Source organism: Dipodomys spectabilis, unplaced genomic scaffold (assembly GCF_019054845.1).
Source record: "Dipodomys spectabilis isolate Male_0828 unplaced genomic scaffold, ASM1905484v1 ptg000482l, whole genome shotgun sequence".
NCBI lineage: Eukaryota > Metazoa > Chordata > Mammalia > Rodentia > Heteromyidae > Dipodomys > Dipodomys spectabilis.
The window spans coordinates 596022-618295 of NW_024871159.1; positions in this window are offsets into that span (position 1 = coordinate 596022).

Genomic DNA, 22274 nt, shown 5'->3' on the forward strand with positions numbered 1-22274 from the left:
TATTTGATGGGGATGTCAGTAGCCTTGGCAGTCATGCCTATCAGAGCCTGCAACTGTGAACAGGTACTCAGGCTTCATTGAAAACTGGGTACTTTTTAACAAAACATTCTAGAATTTTAAAGAGTTAGAGATTTATCATGACAATGAATTTGTGTCCAATAACTACTTATAAAGAGGGAAAAATGGCTTCTTCCAAATACAAATTGTATTGGATACTCTGAAGTTACATATGCTTAAAAGTGAAATCTAAGGATTCCATTCTTTATGGAATGAAAATCCATTATACTTATATATCTTGTATAACTTATATATATGAATATATATACACATACACTTATATGCACATATGACACTTTTTCTCTTATAATAGAATCTGGTAGTAAGGATGATGCTATTGGTAAAACAAACATCAAATATTCAACACCATGAAGTGATGTGCTAGAAATGAAGCCTGGTTTTCATCCTGGCATCATGGCCACCAACAGCTACCAATTGCTGACTGTTAAGTAGCAGTTTTTTGCCATGTTGCTCTGGCAATATTACTTACAGTTAAACATAGCACAGAAAGGGGCCTAGAGAGTGTAGAACAATTCAAGCCATTCAGTTTCACATGCCATTGCCAAAAGGACGGGAAATTCAGTATTAATTTTTTCTGTATACCCAGAGAATAGAAGGTGCATCTAATTCCTCATGGAGAGGAATAGCATACCAATTGCCAGACCTATCTACCTTGCCAGGTAGAATGAGAAGTGAGAAATACGTTGGTGTCAGACCATATCTTGGGAACAATATGCTTATTGTAGCATGCTTACAAGTGTGGTTTCAGTCCAGTGAATAACTTTATATACAAAGCAGCATGGTTTCAGATAAGCAAGTTTGAAGAAGACATTTGTCCTTTTTGCCCTCTATGACTTTTTTCACCCCAAACATTTTCTTATGTTAGGGAACCTTTTCAAAGGTCTTTATTTTTCCAGGAAAGTTTCTTTGCTTGTCTTACTACAGGAGTGCAAGGAAACTCAGGAATGCAACAAGAACAGTTCTGGAGGCCAATAATAACACATAAGAGCCTGAAGACCACCAACTAGCTACAAGCCCTGCTTCCTCATGTTCATCATAAAACTCATTTTCCTGGGTTTGTCCTCACCTTGGAGTATGACTGTCCTTATTTCATGAAATAATGATGTACATTGCTCTTTTGCTTCATACAATTAATAAAAAATTCCTCTGTCTTAAAGTATACTTCATCATTTAGGTAGTGATATTGAGTTCAGTAGACTAGATTTCTAATGTGAAAACTGAGAACCATTGTGGGAGTCAGAGTCCTCATCCCACATTCCTGTACAATAGGTAAAGAGGTTTTGTCGTTAGCCACCTTAGAACTGAATTCTGTAAAAGCCCTGGGAGTGAAGCTGGCATGCAAGAAAAGGGTCCTATTTGGTCACTATCCCAGCAAATGATGGGTTAGATATAGCTACAGGGCACAACCAATTTCTCCCCACTTACCATGCAAACTTATCCTGCAAACACACTGTTAATTTTGGTGACTATACCTTGGGACAAACAGAAAGGATTTTAGAAGAAATTATGTTACTTTGCCTATCCTTGGCTGAGTTTTCTGGCATACATATAGAGAACCAAAGATTCTACCTATTCTAGGAGATCCATTGTTTATCTCCGGATCCCACAAGAGGCATGGTTTCTGGCACCATTTGAAGTGGAAATGAAAAGTTCAATAAGACAAATAAAATTAGGGTAGCCTTCTCTGTCTATTACACTTTCATTTGTTGTAAGGTTCTTATTTGTTGGCCATAAAACATTACAGAATTCTCTTTTTATGGCTTTCATTTTGATGATTTAATGTTTATTGTGGTTGATATTGTGACTATATCACCTGAAATCTAGCAGGGATAACCTTGTGAGTACTCTAATCATTATCACCAATTCATGACTCTCTTACTGAAACCCAATCTTGTGTGCATATATTTTAAGAAGTAGGGAGATTGCCTTTGAATGACAATTTGAGTTATTATGTATACTGTATCATGGTGACATGGAGAAGATGAGGCCCTGAAGTCCCATGCTACATCTAGTAACATAGCAGAGCTAGACTTATGTGACAATGATATGGTGCACATTCTCATAGAATGAACATTAAAATCTTATCTACCCACATTTGCGTGCTTGTTCAGCTATTCAATGGCTAAAAGAAAAATTTCCTTCTGGTGTTCCAACAGCTAGGAAAGCATGGAGACTGAAGCTGCTCCCAATCAATGAAGAAAAATCCAAGCATTACAATACAGCATCCCAGACTTTGAATTCCACCTGAGTTCACACATACTGGTTCCTTTTTCTCATGATGGACCTATGATTCACCTATGTGTTGCTGCCTCACAATTCTCAGGAACCAGGAACATGGAATAAGAGGTGGCCCAATATAGGCCTCAGCTCCTGTACTTCTGTGGCTGGCACAAACTCCTCAAAGAGCAGGCCTGAGGGAAGTACTATAAGAAGAGGGACTGTTAAGACAGTGGCATCCAAGTCAGCCTCTTTTTCCTCAAATGCAAATTGGGCATCTTAATTGTCTTCCTGGTTCTTTGGGTAAGGGTACATAAAAAATATATGATAGGAGAAATGGGGCTTTGATGCTGGGAACTTTGTCAGTTCAGAGGAGTCCTGCAGCTCCAATCTTGTTCTGTTACTTGGGTCTCCCTCTGAGAGAACTACTAATATTCACCTGCAACCCAAACTACACAGAGGTTAAAGCCAATGGATTAAAATTTATAAATCAGTCCATGCAAAGGCAGCAAAATAACAATTTAAAAAACAATATATAGAAATGGTTTGGCATTGTGCCTCAAAAGGTACACCCGTCAGGCATATGTAAAGCACAGTGTTCTCATATCTAGTACATAAAGAAGACAAATAGAATTTACATACCGTTTCTCAGATCCCTGTAGAGTGATATTTTAAAATTCTGAATTCTGTCAACAATGTATGTGCTAAGGATTGTTGCAGTGTTCCAAACTATAAAGTATCTGATTCTTGTCTATGAGACACAATGGGATGACCTCCATTATGGGCTCTGTGTTACAGCCTATGGGACTAAAATCCAACCCAGATGGCTTCTCATCTGTGCCCACATGCAAATATTTAACCACTCTGCTTTAGGTCTATCATTTGTAAAATTGAATGATACACTCAGAAACCCATAAAAAAATGCTATGAGGCCAGAGGCTCATTTGCTCACATCTGTGATCCTAGGTACTCAGGAGACAGATCTGAGGATCATGCTTCGAAGTCAATCCAGGCACGAAAGTCCTTGAAACACTTATGTCCAATTAACCACCAGGAAACCAGAAGTGGCACTGTGGCTCAAAGTGGTAGAGTGTTAAGCTTGAGAGGAAAACCTCAGAGACAGTGTCCAGGTTCTGAGTTCAAGCTCCAATGACCAAGATAAAATTTAAATTAAATAATACTTTGAAGTATGAATGAGCATAAAATATAGAATGTAGGAGGTTACAATCACTGAAAAGGGCCCATACTGTCTCAAACTGCCAGAGATGAATAATTAAAAACTCATCTTTGCAAAAGTCCTTTCAGCTGCAAGCTATTGAGTCACATTCATAATTCTAGGTACCTATTGGAAAACAGTAGCTCTGCCATCATTTACCTTCACCTTCAGCACCCAGCACTGCTTCTGTGGACAGAAGACTGAGACCCCAGAGCTTAGTAGCCCTGTATGTCTGTAAGCTCCTAAATGTAGCCCAGTTAATATCATCCATAATTTTGTAAATCTATTTTCTAGTCACATCCCATTTGAACTGCCAACACATACTGTAAGGATAGGGCAAGCATTAAAGATAGAACCTCTTTGTAGAGAGAAACTCGATGTTAAGTTTTAAAGGAATGTCTCAGAAGAAGAGACTCAGAGAAATTTAGGGAGTTTGACAAGTTAAGTGTGGTAAATGACAGTGAAATTCAAAAAAGGCCAGGAAAACTGGAAGGTAGATTTTTGGATGTGATAAAAAGTTTGGAATGTGTTTTTGTAAATGTCAGCTAAACCTTTATCTGGAATGAAACAAAGGGGGATCCTGGAAATGTAACTTTTGCTTTGATGACTTACTGCTTTGTTTATTGAAATTATAGTTGTTATTTGTGATCGCCCACTCTAGTTTTGCTTCTGTAAACTTGCTTTCTATCATGTACACTGCAACCTGTGTGTGTCCTGCTTGCCCCTTTAAATCCCAGCTGCAAAAGAACTTGGCTGCTGTTCTTCACTGTCCCAATATAAGGGGGAACAGCCGCCATGGCTAGTCAAGATTCCCAGCCCAATTGACTAAGTGTTAATGACTCCTTTCTTCGATTGTGGGTTTGCATCCAACCAGACCCAGGAAGTTGGGATATTTCACAAAGGGATTCCGGAACGACAGCCCTTGTTTGCAACTGGGTGACTAGAGAAGTCTTACTTGGCCAAGGATCCTGAGGTGAAACCTGAGCCCCCAATTTCTAGATGCTTCTAAGTAGATTTGAGGGTAGAATTGGGGATGTAGGTGGGGACCCTCATTTTAAGCCCCTCAACAGGGTAATGCCAAAGCTCAGCTTTACTGAGATCTTCATTCCCACTGGGCTTAGCTGCATAGCTGGTGCAAGGGTGGAAATTTCCTGCATCATGGCACCTCCTTTCCTGTGATCCAGCAGCATTGGGTAATGTGAAAACCTGAGGGGTGGGAAGTGTCTGCTTCCAAGGAGGAGATGTTGTGGGGGGTGGGCGGAGAAGCCACAAGAGGCACAGCAAAAAGCATGCCTCCTGGAACAGAGCAGTGACAGGCTCTCCTCAAGCCTAAGGAGCCCTGGCTGGACTGAAAGGGAGAACTGGACCAGTGGAGAGGCCTGAGGAGAACTAAGTCAGCCTGAGGGGAAATCTAAGCTGGCAGAGAGGCATGAGGAGACCCAGACAGGAGGAGAAGCCTGGAGAAGCCAGGGCCAGCATAGAGGCTTGCAGAAAGGCCTGCACAGGGATGAGAAGCCTGCAGACAAACAAGAGGCCGAGAGGCCTATGGTGAGCCTGGAGCACTGAAGTGAGCAGAGAGGCCATCATGCCTATGAAGAGCCAAGAGGCCTTCACAGAGGTCTGTGGAGAAGCAAAACGGCCTGTAAAGAGAGATAGACCTTCAGAGAGCCAAGAGGCCTGCACAGAGTTCTGCAGAGAGTGGAGAGGAGTGGAGACTTCCTAACACAGGAAGTCAAAACCATGGCACCCAAGGCAAGGAAGCATCACCTTGAACATTCCAAGGCCTCTGAGCCAGTTCAGGATATGACAAGCTGTTCCCCTCAGAATCCAGGTAAATCATGCAATGTCTAAGTTAGGTGATCATGAGCCAACCTATCATGCAAGGCCAAACTTCTACCAGAGCACTGTCTGTCCAATATCTCGTCCTGTGCAACACATACAAAACTATTGTCTACATTCTGAGTTATTTCATGGGATTCCAAGCCTTTTCAAATGCTGGATGTTGTTTCTCTGTCATGAGCTTGTTATGGCATTTAGGGAGAAAATTTCAATGTTACCATTCTGGGACTGAACACAGCAATAGGAATTCTAGGACAGCTTTGTAGATCTGTGCAGTCCTCACTTAAAACATGTCTCATGAGTAGGATAGGACACAGGTCAGGCTGATTTATTCTCTGTTAAGCTGGTGAGACAAATGTTTCTGCAAATTGTTCCCAGGCCCTGACCAAATTCTATCTGATATGTATGCATAGGATTCCATCCCTCAGTGTCTGTTTTGACAACTTTTGATAGAAAATAGTCCAAAGTGCTCCCAAATGAAGACATGCATCCAGGGAACTGAACAGAACAGGACATTGACACTGAAGTAATTTACCTTCTTTTTTCTTTTAAAGGCAGCAAACAATCCAGCAATTCAAAGCATTGGGGACTTTGGTTCATTCTTTTCTTAATTTTTTTAAAATTATTTATTAAGTGATTACATAAATTTCACAAATTTCATAGTTTTGTGAGATGGTGATACTTAGTTAAAGTCACAAACACATTCTAACCTTCATGAGGCAAATTGTCATTATTGTAGTTTGTGAATTCTATGAGCTTTGACAATACAATTTCTTCCACATTGGGTGATCTGTACATTTCCTTCCTTTTTGCTTAGTGTTAACTGTTTCCTTTACCCCTCTCCTTCTCTCTCTCTCATTGCTGCCCTTGAGTTCCTTTGTTCATTTTCACCAATGTCGAGTGCAGCTGATGGGTTCCATTGTTGTATGTTTTCCCCTGTTTCCCTCTGACTCTATGTCTTCCTACTAGTTTCCTCCATATGTGCATATATATGCCATATATGTGGTCATCAGCATAGGGTCATTTACCAATAATACAAGATGAGTAGAGGCCCTTTGTTTCTTGAGTCTTGTTTATTTTGTCATACTACTTTTTGGGTTTAACTTCCACATATCAGAGAGACCATATGCCATTTGTCTCTTTGCTCTTGGCTTACCTCACTCAAAATGATTTTTTCTGATTTCATCCATTTCCCTGGGAATGCCATTATTTTGTCCTTTCTAATGGCTGCTTAATATTCCATTGTATGTAGGTTCCACAAGTTTTGGATCCATTTGTTTGTAGTGGGGCATCTGGGTTATTTCCATATCTTGGCTATTGTGAACAGTGCTGCAATGAACATGGAGGTGCATGTGTCCTTGTATCCTGGTTCCTGTTGCTCAGGTAGATGCCTAGCAGTGGTATGGCTGGGTTGTAAGGGAGGCTTATATTTAGCTTTCTGAGGAACCTCCAGACTGTTTTTTAAAGTGGTTGTATTAGTATACATTCCCACCAGCAGGGCATTAGGGTTCCTCTTTCTCTGTGTCTCCTCCAGCATCTGTCATTGGCTGAATTTAGTATGCAGGCCTTTCTGACTGGGATAAGGTGATATCTCAGGGTTGTTTTTATTTGCATTTTCCTTCTGCAAGGAATGGTGAACATTTCCTCATGTGTTTCTTTGCCATTTTTATCTCTTCTTCTGAAAAGTCTCTCTTTAGTTCCCTTGCCCATTTAGTAATTGGTTTGTTAGATTTGGGAGGGAATAGTTCTTGAGTTCTCTGTATATACTGTATATTAGGCCTAGCTTGTTGTGGAATTTAGAGAGAAAATTTTGATGTTACCATTCTGGGGCTGAGTAGAGCAATAGGAATTCTAGGACAGCTTTGTAGATCTGTGCAGTCCTCACTTAAAACATATCTTATAAGTAGGATAGGACATAGGTCAGGCTGACTTCTCTGTTAAGCTGGTCAGACAAATATCTCTGCAAACTGTTCCCAGGCCCTCACCAAATTCTGTCTGATATGTATACATAGGATTCCATCCATCCATATCTGTTTTGACAACTTCTGATAGAAAATACTCCAAAGTACTCCCAAATGAAGACATGCATCCAGGGAGCTAAATAAAGCAGGACATTGACATTGAAATCATTTACCTTCTTTTTCTTTTCATGGCAGCAATTCAAAGCATTGGGGACTTTGGTTTATTCTTAACACCGGAAGAAGTAAAGTAATTTGTTTGAAATGACTTTTGTTCACTCATAAACTACTCTAGTAAACTTATGTTCACCTAATGTGCATTGTATAAGTCGCACCGATCAAATAAATACCGTGTTTCCTTTACACTCAGTTAAAAAAAACCAAGGGATTAAATTACATAACATGTTTCAGAAGTTTCAAGGTATGTTATATGATACATTGTATTTTAAAAAACACCTTGTTTTAAAGCCAAGAAATTTGTATTGAAAACGTTTACTTGTAGCCTACAGAAACTCACCGAAAGCCAACTTCTCATACACAAGATAATATGGAAGGTTTATATCTCACCTTCGTATTTGTATTTTCCCTTTTTCTATACATTTTTACTTTCTGAGGAAGTTTCTTGATTGCTCTTTTAGCCCATGCTAGCTTTATACTCCTAAACGTTATTATTTCACCCCAAGGTTTTTTTTTTGGAAGAACTGGATACTTTAGTGTGGGCAAAAACTCAGGGTTGAGACTTTCTAATTACACATTCTATTGGTTGATGGGAAGAACTTGGTTCATCTAAAGATTAGTTAAGGGTGACAATGATATATTCCACACTGTGAAATTTTAGGGGAAAAATTGGATAAAATACTGTGTAGTCCTGTGTATGTCACACAAGAAGCAATAATGATGCATCTGGTTTTTCTATCTGGTGTGCATACATTTTCAATACAGTTATTTTATACTGTTGTATCATTTCTTTTCCATTTTTGAGAGAAGGGCAATATAAACTGCTTGCTCTTAATTGGACCTTGATATTTATATTGCAGTTAAAACTTATAGATAACCAAAATTAATATTATTTGAAAGTGATTCTTAGAGAAGCTGAATCAAACCAAAATTTGAAGTTACTGACATACATTTCATTGTGCCAAATGTCACACTCTAACAAACACTTAGAAGTTAGCTTTTTGTTTGAAGTATAATAAGCCCTTTCAAACAGCTTGCTTGATGAGTGCTGGTTGCTCATATCTATAATCCCAAACACTAATGAGCCTGAAAATTTAGAATCACAGTTTGATTCCAGCACAGGCAGAGAAGTTCTTGAGATTCTACTGTCCAATAAATTACAAAAGGACTTAGAAGTGGAGCTGTGTTTCAAGTGTTAGAGTGATAGCCTTGAGCAAAATAAGGTCAAGATCAGTTCCAAGCCATCAATTCAAGGTACAGGACTGGCCCAATATTTACAAATCTCACAAACAAATGGATTGTGAGGAAAAATATTTGTTTCTTTAAATAATCTTTGATTTTGACTTGAAATATCTTTTGACATAGTGAAAAATTTCCACAAAACTCAGTGACTACATTAAAATAGATATTTTCATTTTTTGTTTATTTATTATATTAAAGTAAGCTATATAGGTGGATTTCAATTTAGTAGACCATATTATTAACACAGTACTTCTTGATCAATGTCACTTCTTCCATCATTCTGCCCCACCTCTCCAAACCCCTTCATATTCTAATGTTATATGGTTTGAATTTTACCTCATGCAATTACCTGTATGCCTTTGTAGAACTTTGTAAATTGAATACTTTGGGTTTTTACACAAAGCAGTCTTGTCTATATGTGACAAAACGTTGGAGTATGTTTAGTATATTTGTTAAAAATTTGGCTATGCCCTGTTATCACCTGCTTTAATTGTAGGCACTCAGGAGGCTCAAATCTGATGATCATATTTTCTTGCTATCTTAGATAGGGAAAAAAACAGGAGAAACTTTTCTCCAACTAAGCAGCTAAAAGTCAGAATTGGAGGTGTAGTTCAAGTGATGCAGCCACAATCTTGAGCAAAAAAGGTAGAGTACAGTACCCAAGTCCTGAGATCAAGCTACAAATAAAAGCTTTGTAAATTTTTTCATACAAAATTTAAAAATTGCCTTTGTAACCCACTCTGTAAGTTTTGGTAGCTACAAATATAGTCTTCCTTAGCTATATTCTACATAAAAATATTTAAAAATAGTGTAGATGAGGGGCTGGGAATGTGGCTCAGTGGTAGAGCGCTTGCCTTGCATGCATGAGGCCCTGGGTTTGATTCCTCAGCACCACATAAGAAAAAAGAAAAAAAAGCCAGAAGTGGCCCTGTTGCTCAAGTGGTAGAGCACTAGCCTTGAGCTGAAGAGCTGAGGGACAGCATCCAGGCCCAGAGTTCAGGCCCCACAACCAGACCCTCCCCCCCCCAAAATTAGTGTAGATGACTGTTGCTAACCACAACCAGAGACAACACAATGGGATACTGGTTCAAAGAGAATTAGAATACTCAGGTAGAGACAGACAGAGACAGAGAGGTGGGGAAGTGTGTGCAGAGAGAGAGAGAGAGAGAGAGAGAGAGAGAGAGAGAGCGCACAAAAATGGGCATCAGTGGGGTTCAGAGGTCCCAAGGCTCTCTGGTACTTGGTCCCTGATTCCCCACAAGCACTTGTATTTATTTCAGTTTTCACAGGGAAGGTTACTATGGATGCATACAAAATATAGAGCAGTTATATTAATATTATAATTAGAATTAATACAGAGTTTGTGAGACATACTGATTACCTTATTCTTTTCAGACAGGAGACTGTAGCCCAGGGAAAATCCAGACATGGTGTCCATATATTTACAGAAGGTTAAGTTGTCAAGGTCCCAACACAGCTACCAACCCAAGGGGGGGGGGGCAGAAATCCAGTCTGTTATCTCTTCAGAGCTTCCTGTTTTAACATTTCCATGTCCAGCTTTCAGCAATCTGAGTGCTGTCAAGGCAGCATTCTGACCGCTCAAACTGTTTCCAGGTTTTACACTTCAGCTTCAGAGTTCCCCACAAATGATCAACACATCAAAATGAGATTTTCAGCTATGATAGATATACTGAAAGAGTGGAATGAATAATTTCATTTTGGAAAATGATGTCTATGTGTTCCTGACAATAGATCTGGGCTGATGTTCCTTACCACTACTGTTTTGATAGATGCTAAGGAGGATATATTTTCAATGCAGGAGACATTTGGAAGATTTTCAACAAAAGAACTCTGAAAATAAAAATCAGTACATCTTTCAAAAGCATCCAGAAAAAGTCGGGCCAAGTGCTGTAAGAGCAGCTTAAGCACAGATGAGTTTGTGAGACTTTTGAGCCATATCCTTTGTAAACTAGATAATTCCAGGCACACACAACTTTATCACAATATATCAGCTAGATTATTCTTTGAATCTTTTTTTAAAATTTTTGTCTAATGACAAAAAAACCTAAAATAAAAATGATGAGAAACAACATATTACTCTATATTTCACCCAGCAGCATCAGAATGTTCTTCTCAGCAGCACATGGAACATTCTCCAAAATAAAACACATTTTACGTCCCAAAGCAAATTTGTCAAAATTCAGAAATATTTAAATTATGCCCTGAATTCTCTCAGACCACAAAGGAATAAAATTAGAATTCAATACCAAAAGCCACAAAAGAAAATCCTGTATCACATGGAGGCTGAACAACACATTGTTGAACCACCAGTAGGTCATGGAAGAGATCAGAAAGGAAATTCAAACATTCATGGTATTTAAAAAAATTAACACAGATATTACTAGCTCCTCTGGGACACAGCAAAGGCAGTTCTCAGAGACAAGTTTATAGCTCTGAGTTCCTACTTCATCAAATTGGGAGATCTGAAACCATCAATTAAATGAGGCCCCTGAAGCTCCTTGAAAAAGAGCAACACAGTTAACCCCAATTCAGTAGATGAAAACAAGTAAAAATAAATCAGAATTAAATGAATTAGAGTCCAAAAAACAGAAAGAATCAACAAAACAAAGAGTTGGTTCTTCGAAAACATTAACAAAATTGGCAGACTCTTATATCTTATCAGAAAAAGAAAAGAACACACCCAAATAAACAAACTCAGAGATGAGATGAAAATATCACCATAGAAACAACCAAGATTCAGAACATAATAAGGGAATGCTTCTCAAACCTTTGTACTAATAAGTTTGAGAATCTGGAAGAAATGGATCATTTTCTAGCAAATTTTGACAAGCCCAAACTGAACCAAGATGATTCAAACCAAATTCACAGACCCATATGAATTATTGAAATAGAAACAGCAATAAGAGCCCTCCCTCAGCTGAATTCAACAAGGCCTTCAAATCAGAACTCACACCATTACTCCTCCAAATCTTAAATGAAATTGAAAGTGAAAGTTCACTACCAAAATATTCTATGAAGCTATCATAACCCTCATCCCAAAACCAGGCAGGGACTCATCAAAGAAAGAGAACTATAGACAGATTTCTTTGATGAACTTTGTTGCAAAACTTCTCAACAAAATTTTGGTAAACCTACTTCAACAACTCATCAAAGAATCATACACCACAATCAAACAAGTGTCATTTCAGGGATGCAAACCTTGTGCAATAATACACAAATCAATTAAAATAATTCAACACATCAACAAGAGCAAGGATAAGAGCCATATGAATATCTCAATAGATGCAGAAAAAGCATTCAACAAGATCCAACACTCCTTTATGATGAAAGCTCAGGAAAAATTAGGAATTCATGGAATATTCCTCAATATAATAAAGGCTGTGTATGACAAACCTACAGCCAGCATTATGCTTAATGGTGAAAAGCTAAAGCCATTTCATCTAAATTCAGGAACGAGGAAAGGATGTCTGTTTTCTCCACTTCTCCTCAATTTAGTATTAGAATGCCTAGATAGAGCAATAAGACAAGATACAAACATAAAAGTGATTGAAATAGGGAAAGATGAAGTAAAACTCTTCCTCTTTGCAAATAACATGGTCTTGTATTTGAAGAACACCATGGACTCCACACTCAAGATACCCAAGCTGATTCAAAACTTTGGCAAAGTAGGAGGGTATAAAATTAACCCTCAAAAATCAATAGCTTTTCTGTATGCCCATATAGAAACAGCACAGCTGAAATCAGGAAAGCAACTCCTTTTGTAATAGCCCAAGAGAAAATAAAATATCTAGGAGTTAACTAAAGAAGTGAAGGAACTCTATAATGAAAACTTTAGCAACCTGAAAAAGGAAATTAAAGCAGAACTAAGGAAGTGGAAAAACTTCCCATGCTCCTGGATTGGGAGGATGAACATCGTGAAAATGGCAAAACTGCTAAAGGTTATCTACAAATTCAATGTGATAACAATATCCAAACCTCATTCTTCAATGAAGTAGAGAAGCAATACAACTATTTATATGGAACAATAAAAGACCCTGAATAGCAAAAATAATCCTTAGCAGAAAGAACAGTTATATAGCTATAGAAAGCCCATGGATTTGCGAGAACATCTTCACTAGTCATACAAAAGACAAGGGTCTCGTATCTAAAATATACTTAGAACTCAAAAAATTAAATCCCCCAACAAGAAATCCTCAAAGAAAGAACCGCCTGATTAATGGGCTAAAGTGAGCTAAAGGCTTAGAGACTTCTCTGAAGAGGAAACAAGAATGGCCAATAGAAACATGAAGAAATGCTCAATGTTGCTAGCTATAAAAGAAATGCAAATTGCAACAACATTCAGATTCTACCAAAACACAGTTAGATTGGCTGTAATAAAGAAATCTAATATCAATATTTCAACCTCATTCTTCAAGGAAATAGAAGCAACCCCAAAATTCATATGGAACAATAAAAGACTCAGAATAGCAAAAATAATCCTTAGCCGAGAGAACAGTGCTAGAGGAATATCAATACCAAATTTCAAATTCTACTACAAAGACATAGTAATCAAAACAGCTTTGTACTGGTACAAGAACATGCCTGGGGATCAATGAAATAGAATTGAACACTCAGAAATTAACCCACAGACCTACAGCCACCTAAACTTTGATAAGGGAGCTTAAAAAATAGAATAGAAGAAAGCCTTTTTGGTAAATGGTGCTGGCAAAATTGGTTAAACACCAGTAGAAAACTAAAGCTAGATCCTTATAATCACCCTGCACCAGAATCAATTCCAAATGGATCAAAGACCTCAAAGTCAAAGCAGACAGCCAAAAAACAGTACAGGAAGGAATAAGAGAAACTCTAGGGCTCCTTAACACAAGGCAAAATTTTCTTAATAAAGACCCAGAAACAATAAATCAAAGAAAGGTTGGACAAATTAGATTGCGTGGAACTGCAGAGCTTTTGCATGGCAAAGGACTTAGCAAGCAAATTAAATAGAAACCCCACAGATTGGGAGAAGATCTTCACTAGCTGTTCAACAGACAAGGGTCTCATGTCTAAAATATACTTAGAACTCAAAAAATTAAATCCCCCAACAACAAATCTTCAAAGAAGCAACCATCTGATTAGCAAGTGGGCTAAAGACTTAAAGAGAGACTTCTCTGAAGAGGAAATAAGAATGTCCAATAGACATATGAAGAAATGCTCAACCTCTCTAGCCATCAAAGAAATGCAAATCAAAACAACATTGAGATTCCACCTCACCCCAGTTAGAATGGTTATAATCAAGAACTCTAATAACAACAGATGCTGGAGGGGATGTGGCCAACAATGCCAAAAGGCATTGTTGGTGGGAATGTAAACTTGTTCAACCACTTTGGAAAGCAGTATGGAGGTTCCTCAAAAAACTCCACATAATGTCAAAAAACTAACTTTACAACTTTGGCATGGGGGAGGGGGGAAGTGGGGGAACAAGGGAGGATGGGGGGGACAGGGGAGGATGGGGGGGATGAGAAGGGACGGTAAGGGGAATCAAAGGAGGAGGCAACAATGCTTGATAAGAAATGTACTCATTACCTTTCTCATGTAATTGTAACCCCTCTGTACAGTATTTTCACAATTAAAAAAATGTAATAAAAAAAGACTCCACATAGAGCTCCCCTATGACCCAGAAATCCCACTTTTGAGCATTTACCCAAAATTCACAAGTAAGGCCATACTAATCCTACTAGCACATCTATGTTTATTACAGAATTATTCACCATAGCTAAGGTAGGGAACCAACCCAAATGTCCCACAGTAGATGAATGGATCAAGAAAATAGGTTCCATGGTTTCACTTATTTGCAATAACTCATATATGTCTAGGACAAGCAGAAGAGTTCAAAAGCTATGTACATATGACCATTTAACCTAATGGTAAGCAAAATGAACCCCAAGATAATGACACAAGTGATTTTATCTTTCTTGTCATTCTTTTTAATATACTTATAATGTACTATGTGATTGTCTTTGTTTCTTTGTATGTTCTTCCCCCATGGTATAATCCCTGTTGTCAGTGTATTTGATTCTGGTGTTCTGTTTTTAGTGCCAAAGTCTCAGGACCTCCACCAAGAAGACCATCGAGAGTCAGACATCCCAAAATGCAAAAGCAAGGTTTTATTTAGACAGGCTGCAGCTTGGGCCTCGTCCTACACTCTGACACAGCAGAGCCTACGAGGAGAGACCCCAGCTAAACATTTGCAGGGCTTATAAAGGCAAACAACCAGGTGTTTGGATTACCACCACATGTTGCTCTGCTAGCTGAGATAATTGGTGGTCTAGGTTTGCTCACAGGATTTGGTTATCTTAGGTTTACTTTACCCTTTCAGTTTAAACAAGCAACAAATGGTCACTGCCTCAAAAATGGAGTTAACCCTTCACCTGTACCTTGTATATACAGTTTTCTAATTTTGGGAGGGGAAGGAATACAGGCTGACCCAATCTCACAAAGAGCTGTACAAGACACTGTGTTGAAATCAAACTTTACAGCTTTGCTGGGAGTGGGGGCTGGGGGAGATTGGGGTAATGAGGGGTCTGGGGAGGGGAACGGGGTGTGGGGAGGGAGGATTTCTTCAGGTAGGGAGGAAGGGATATTTGGGGATAAACAAAGGAAGGGGTAACAATGCTCAACAGGAAATGGTCTCATTACCTTGCTCGTGCCACTATAAACTCTGTACAGTATCTTTACAATAAAAAATATATTTAAAATAAAAAACAAATCATCTTATAAATATGTTAGAAACAATGACATGAAAGAAAAACCATTTGAGTCCTTATCTTGGGGTTCATTTCGCCTAACATCAACTTATCTGACTGTTTCTGCTTGTCTCAGACATATACTAGTTATTGCAAATAAGGGAAACCATGGGACCTGTGTTTCTTTGGCTTGGCTTACTTCACTTAATATAATTTTTTCCGTCTTTCCATTTCCTAACAAATAGAGCAATGTCATTCTTTCTGATGGAGGCATAGAATTCCATTGTGTATATAAACCACATTTTCTTGATCCATTCATCTACTGAGCATCTCATATGTTTTATGTGATAGTTTTCCAGTGATTTGGGCTGAAGCCACAGCTTCTCAGCTAGGCAAGAACTTTAGCTCTGAACCAAACCACCAATCAAATACCCAAAGTTTTGTAAGATTAAAGTTGGGTTTCCTGATTTTGACCTGTTTGATTTTTTGTTTCAGTTGACATTATCAGTTCCTTGTCCTAAAGGAACCAAGTTTTGTGAGGGAATTTCACCTAGTCACACAATTATTTTTCTTTCCTTCATTTTACCTGTCTTGTAGATTAAAATCACAGCCTGTAGGAGGTCTCTGGGCATTTGTGCTAATGCTCCACCACTTGCACCACAGTTCTACTTCTAGGATTTTGATGGATAATTAGAGATAAGTGTCTTACAGACTTTCCAACTTGGGCTAGTTTCCAAATAATATCCATAGACCTCTGGTCTTCAGTAGCTAAGATTACAGATGCGAGTGACCAGCAACTGTAATTTCTTTTTTTTATTGTGAAAATACTGTACAGAGGGGTTACAATTACATGGGCAAGACAATGAGTACATTTCTTATCAAGCATTGTTGCCTCCTCCTTTGTTTGTTACCTTATTCAGTATTTTGATTTTTGTGTAATATACAGAATGATTATATTTGGAATAAAATTTAATGATTATGCCTTTTGAAATGTAGATTTCTTCCTATATATGAAAAGAAATCTGGTGATTTCAAACAAAACATTCAAGAATTTCAAAAGCTAGAGAGCTGTCATGACAATGGATGTGTTACTAATAAATATTTATATAGAGAAATAATAATTCATTCCAATCAAAAATTCTGATGGAATGTAAATATTTATGCATAAAATTGAAAACAATGATTGATTAAGGCATTGTAAAGGTTATTGAGAAAGATACAGTGCTTAAGCTTAAGAGATTAAACAAATTTATCACCACAGCCCATGTAATGGTGACTAGAGGTAAGAATACTCCTATTGTATTAAAACCATATATATATACATATATATATATACATATATATATTTACATATATTGAGGGGTATAGAGCTGAAGTGAATCCTGGGGTTAGTCTTCCCACCATGGTCACCAACAGCTACCACTCTCTGAATGCTGAGTGGTAATTGATGGCCATTTTTGGGGGGGGGGTTCAGTCGTGGGGCCTGCACTCTGGGCCTGGGCGCTGTCCCTCAGCTCTTCAGCTCAAGGCTAGTGTCTACCACTTGAGCCGCAGCACCACTTCTGGCTTTTTATCTTTTGGCTTATGTGGTGCTGAGGAATCCAACCCAGGGCCTCATGCATGCAAGTTAAGAACTCTACCATTTAGTTACTTTGCCTGCTCCTTGGTTGCCAATTTTGTCTAGCAATATTAATTTGCAGCTAAGTCTATTCCAACCAGGGGCCTAGAGAATCTAGAGCAAGTCAAGCCAATTAATTCTGCATACCACTGCACAAAGAACTAGCGAGTCAGTTTTGATTTGGACCTGGATACCCACTGAAGGGAAGGGTCCACCCAGTTCCTCCTGGAGAAGAATGCCAAATGAATAGCAAGATCTACCGAACTTGCCATGTAGAATAAGTAGTGAGGAATACATTGGTGACAAAATCTATATTGGGAACAAATGCTTAAGTTTGTTTACCACTGTGGTTTCAGGCCAGTAAATAATTCAATATCCTGAGTAGCATGCATTCAGTTTAGTGAGTTTGAGAAAGATATCTGTTTTCTTTGTTCTCTATGTTGTTTTTCTCTCCAACCATTTTCCTATATAAAGGAACTCAAGAAGTTCTTTATGCTTCCAGGCAAGTCTACCGCATCACTCTGACCAGGGAAACATAGGAACACTGAGAACAAAAGCAAACAAAACTCTGGAGACCAATGCTAACACATCAAATACTAAAGAATCTGAAGACCAAAATCTGAACAGAAGCCCTGCCTCCTCATGCTCATCAGAAACACATTAGCCTGGGCCCTTCTGTAAAACCCTCACTCAACTAGGAGCAAAACTGCAGCATTTTCATGAGGAATCAGTGTACACTGCTCCTTTTGCCTGTCAAAATAAAGTTTCATTTTCTCCTAAATTATACTTCATCTTTTATGTAGTGCTATTGAGTTCAGAGAATGAAATTGCTAGAGTCATGCCTGAGAACTGCTGTTGGAATCTGGATCCTCATCCTACATCTGTGTGTAAAAGAGGAGTTGTATTTAGCCACCTCTGAATTCTGGACAGTTCCAGGAGAGATGTTGACATGCAAGAAGAGGGTTACTGTCCCAGCAGTTGATGGGCCAGATATAGCAAAGTACCACCTATTTCTCCCCACTTGCCACCAGCAGTGTCCTGCAGACAGAAGGTATCTTTTGGTGAATAGACTCTGAGAAAAAGAAAGGGTTTAAAAGAAACAGTTTTACCTTGGCCAACCTTGGCTGAGTACTATGGCACGCAGTTTTACCTTGGCCAAACTTGGATGAATATTATGGCCTGCACCTTATGAACACAGGTATCCACCTATTTTAATAAATCCACTTTAAATCCTGGATCCACTGGAGATATCTTTTTTGGCCCCCATTTAAAATTAAAGTGAGAGGATAATACTAATAAAAGTAGTGCATTAATTTTCACATATTGTTTTCCTATTTTGTGTAAGGTACTCACGTTTTAGCTTTGGCTTTAGACAATTTCTGTTCTGATTGGGTTCACTTTGATTATTATTAAGGGTAGCACTGTGATCGTCATATCTGAAGTATTACAGGGATAATCCAGTGAGTGATGTTATCATTATTGCAACCTCATGACACAGAAGAAATTTAGATTATCCTGTAGCATAATCTTGCACATATTTTAAGATATGTTGGGAGATTGTCTTTGAATGAAAATTTGTGTTATCTTGCTGAAATGGTGAAGGTGAGACCAGAAATTATCAGGTCACACATCATGACAGGAGAAAAGGAAGACCTGAGTGACTGTGTTGGGGAAAGGTAATTTCACTCTCCATACTATGGTTCCCATTCTGTTAGTGTGAGTATTGAAAGTTGGGTCTTCCTCACTTGCTCCATAATTTGGCTACTCAACAGGCATAAGAAAAAAATTCCTGTTGGTGTTCCAAGAATTAGTATGCGATGTAGGTCTGAGGTTTTCATAACCATTTGTAGAAAACAAAGCATTGTCGATATAGCCATGCATACTATGGATATCACACGCATTCACTTGGGAATTGATGAATTCGTCTCATGATATCCCCCTTGTGGTCATGGGTTAGAAAGTTCATGGCAGTTGTTTCTTTGAAGATTTGTTGTTGGGGGATTTAATTTTTTGAGTTCCAAGTATATTTTAGATATGAGACCCTTGTCCGTTGTATGGCTAGTGAAGATCTTCTCCCAATCCGTGGGCTTTCTATTGATCTTGCTAGCTATGTCCTTTGCCATGCAGAAACTCTGCAACTTTATGCAGTCCCCTTTGTCCAACCTTTCTTTGATTTGTTGTGTTTCCGGGTCTCTATTCAGAAAATTTTGGCCTGAGCCAAGGAGACCTAGGGTTTCTCCTATTCCATCCTGTAATGTTTTCAGAGTGTCTGCTTTGACTTCAAGGTCTTTGATCCATTTGGAGTTGATTCTGGTGCAGGGTGATATATAAGGATCTAGCTTTAGTTTTCTACAAGTAGTTAACCAATTTTGCCAGCACCATTTACTGAAGAGGCTGTCTTTCTTCCATTCTATTGTTTTAGCTCCCTTATCAAAGATTAGATGGCTATAGGTCTGTAGGTTCATTTCTGAGTTTTCAATTCTATTCCATTGGTCCTGAGGTCTGTTCTTATGCCAATAAATCCTCAAAGAAACAACTGCCCAATAAATAAGTGGGCAAAAGACTTAAAGAGAAACTTCTCTGAAGAAGAAAGAAGGATGGCTAATAGACACATGAAGAAATGCTCAACATCCCTAGCCATAAAATAAATGCAAATCAAAACAACATTGAGATATCACCTCACCCAGTTAGAATGGTAAAAATCAAGAACTCTAACAACAACAGATGCTGGAGGGGATGTGGACAGAAGGGAACCTTACTTCATTGTTGGTGGGAATGTAAACTTGTTCAACCACTTTGGAAAGCAGTATGGAGGTTCCTCAAAAGACTTCACATAGAGCTCCCCTATGACCCAGCAATCCCACTTTTGGGCATTTACCCAAATGTTTACAAATAAGACCACACTAAAGCTACCAGCACAACTATGTTTATTGCAGCCTTATTTACCATAGCTAAGATATGGAACCAACCCAGATGCCCTTCAGCAGATGAATGGATCAAGAAAATGTGGTATATATACACAATGGAATTCTATGCCTCCATCAGAAAGAATGACATTGCCCCATTGGTTAGGAAATGGAAAAACTTGGAAAAAATTATATTAAGTGAAGTAATCCAGGCCCAAAGAAACATAGGTCCCATGGTTTCCCTTATTTGCAATATCTAGTATATGTATGAGTCAAGCGGAAAAGGTCAGATAATGTGATGTTAAGAAAATGAACCTTTAGATATGTATTTTAATGTTTTTGTTTCTTTCATGCATGTGTTTCTAACGCATTTATAAGATTACTTCTTTGTTGCTTTGTATGTCCCTCCCCCACAGTATAACCCCTGCTTTCACTGTATTTGATGTCAGTATAACTTGTGGAGGAGATGGGGAAAAACAAGTCGTTTAAGGATACAGGTGGACCTGTTGCAACAATGAGAAGTACAAATTGTCATGTCCAAAACTAGCTTTACAATGTCGGTGCTGGGGCGGGGGGGGGGGGGGGGGGGGGGGAGGATTGAGATTGGGACAGGGGAGGCTGGGAAGGGATGTGAAAGGTAAACAAAGGAGGAGGCTGCAATGCTTGGTAAGAAATGTATGCATTATCCTGCCCATGTAATTGTAACTCCTCTGTACAGTATGTTCACAAATAAACTAAAATAAAATTTTTAAAAAAAAAGAAAGCTCATGGCAGCTATGATTCACCTATGTGTTGATCTTTCATAATTATCGGGAATATGGATTTAGAGGGTGACATAGTATGGGATTAACCTCCTACAATGTGTGGCTGTAACAAAAGCTTCAGAGGTGCAGGCCTGAGGGGAGAGCTATAGGCATTATGGATTGTGGTAAGGCAGTAGCATCCAGGTCAGCCTCAGTATCCTCAAAGGCAAACATGGCTACTTAAAAGTCTTTCTATTTCTCTCCATGAGGAGACACAAGAGCTTTGATAGTGGGGTATTTGAGAGTTCACAGACCTCCTACAACTCCACAACTTGTTCATCTACCTGGGTCCTCTTCTGAGAGTACTGTTAGTATTCGCATGTAACCCAAAGCTCTCGGGGTCTAAAGGCAAAAGGATTAAGAGTAGGAGACCATCCCAGGCAAAGGCTGCAAAAATAACTATTTATAAACCAATGTTCAAACAAATAAATTGAGATTGTACCTAAAATGTATCATGTCTAATATATATATATATATGTATATATATATATATGCATACACACATATAGATAGATAGAGATGTAGATATAGATAAGGCCCAGTGTTCCCATAGCCACTACATGAATAAGACAAACAGGAATTTATGTATGGGTTCTCAGATCCCTGTTGAGTGACCTATTATGAGTCTGAATAGTGTCAACAACATATATGCCAAGGTGGGTCAATGTTTTCCAGGACTAATATGAAGCATATGATTATTGTCTATGAGACAGGGTGCCCTATATCATGGGCTCTTTGTTATAGCCTGCATGATTAGATGAGAAGCTACAAAAATGTGCATATTTCTTTAAAAACATGATCTATGATAGTCATGAGCCAGGCCCAGCCAATCAGTTAGAGGACAGTTGGGTCATGTGCAGTGCAGCCTCCATTCTGGACTCCTTTGAGGTTCCTCCAATGCCACCCTTCCATCAATGTTGGTGAGGTGAGGGCCACGGTGTAAGGAGCTGGGTGGAAATTGGACAGGGACAGTTAGGAGCATGCTCTACACGAAGTACAGTTTCGGGAAATGAGACCGGTGTGGCTTCAGTAAATGGGGGAACAAAGAAAAAGTCTCGGAAAAGCTACTCTCGTTTGTGAGAGGGTGACTGGAAAAGTCTCATCTGGGTCTCGCTCAGGACAAGGTTCTTAAGGTGAAACCTGAGTCCTGGTCAAGGTGGATGGACCCAAATTTCTGGAAGCTTCTGAGTGGGTTTGAGAGTAGAATGGGGGACATGGATAGGGATCCTCAGTTTCTGCCCCTCAGCAGGGCAAAGCCACATCTCAGCCATGTCGAGGTGTTCATTCCCACTGGGCTTTGCTGACAGCTGTGTAGCTGGCGCTTGGGGTGGGAGGGGGGAGGGCAATGGATTTTTCTGGGTCATGGTACCTCCTTTCCTGTGATGCGGTGGCACTGGGTAGCACTGTGACTGAGATGCAGGACCAGTACTTGTCTTTCTGGTGAGGAAGACAAGGACCAGACAGCACATAGCAAAGT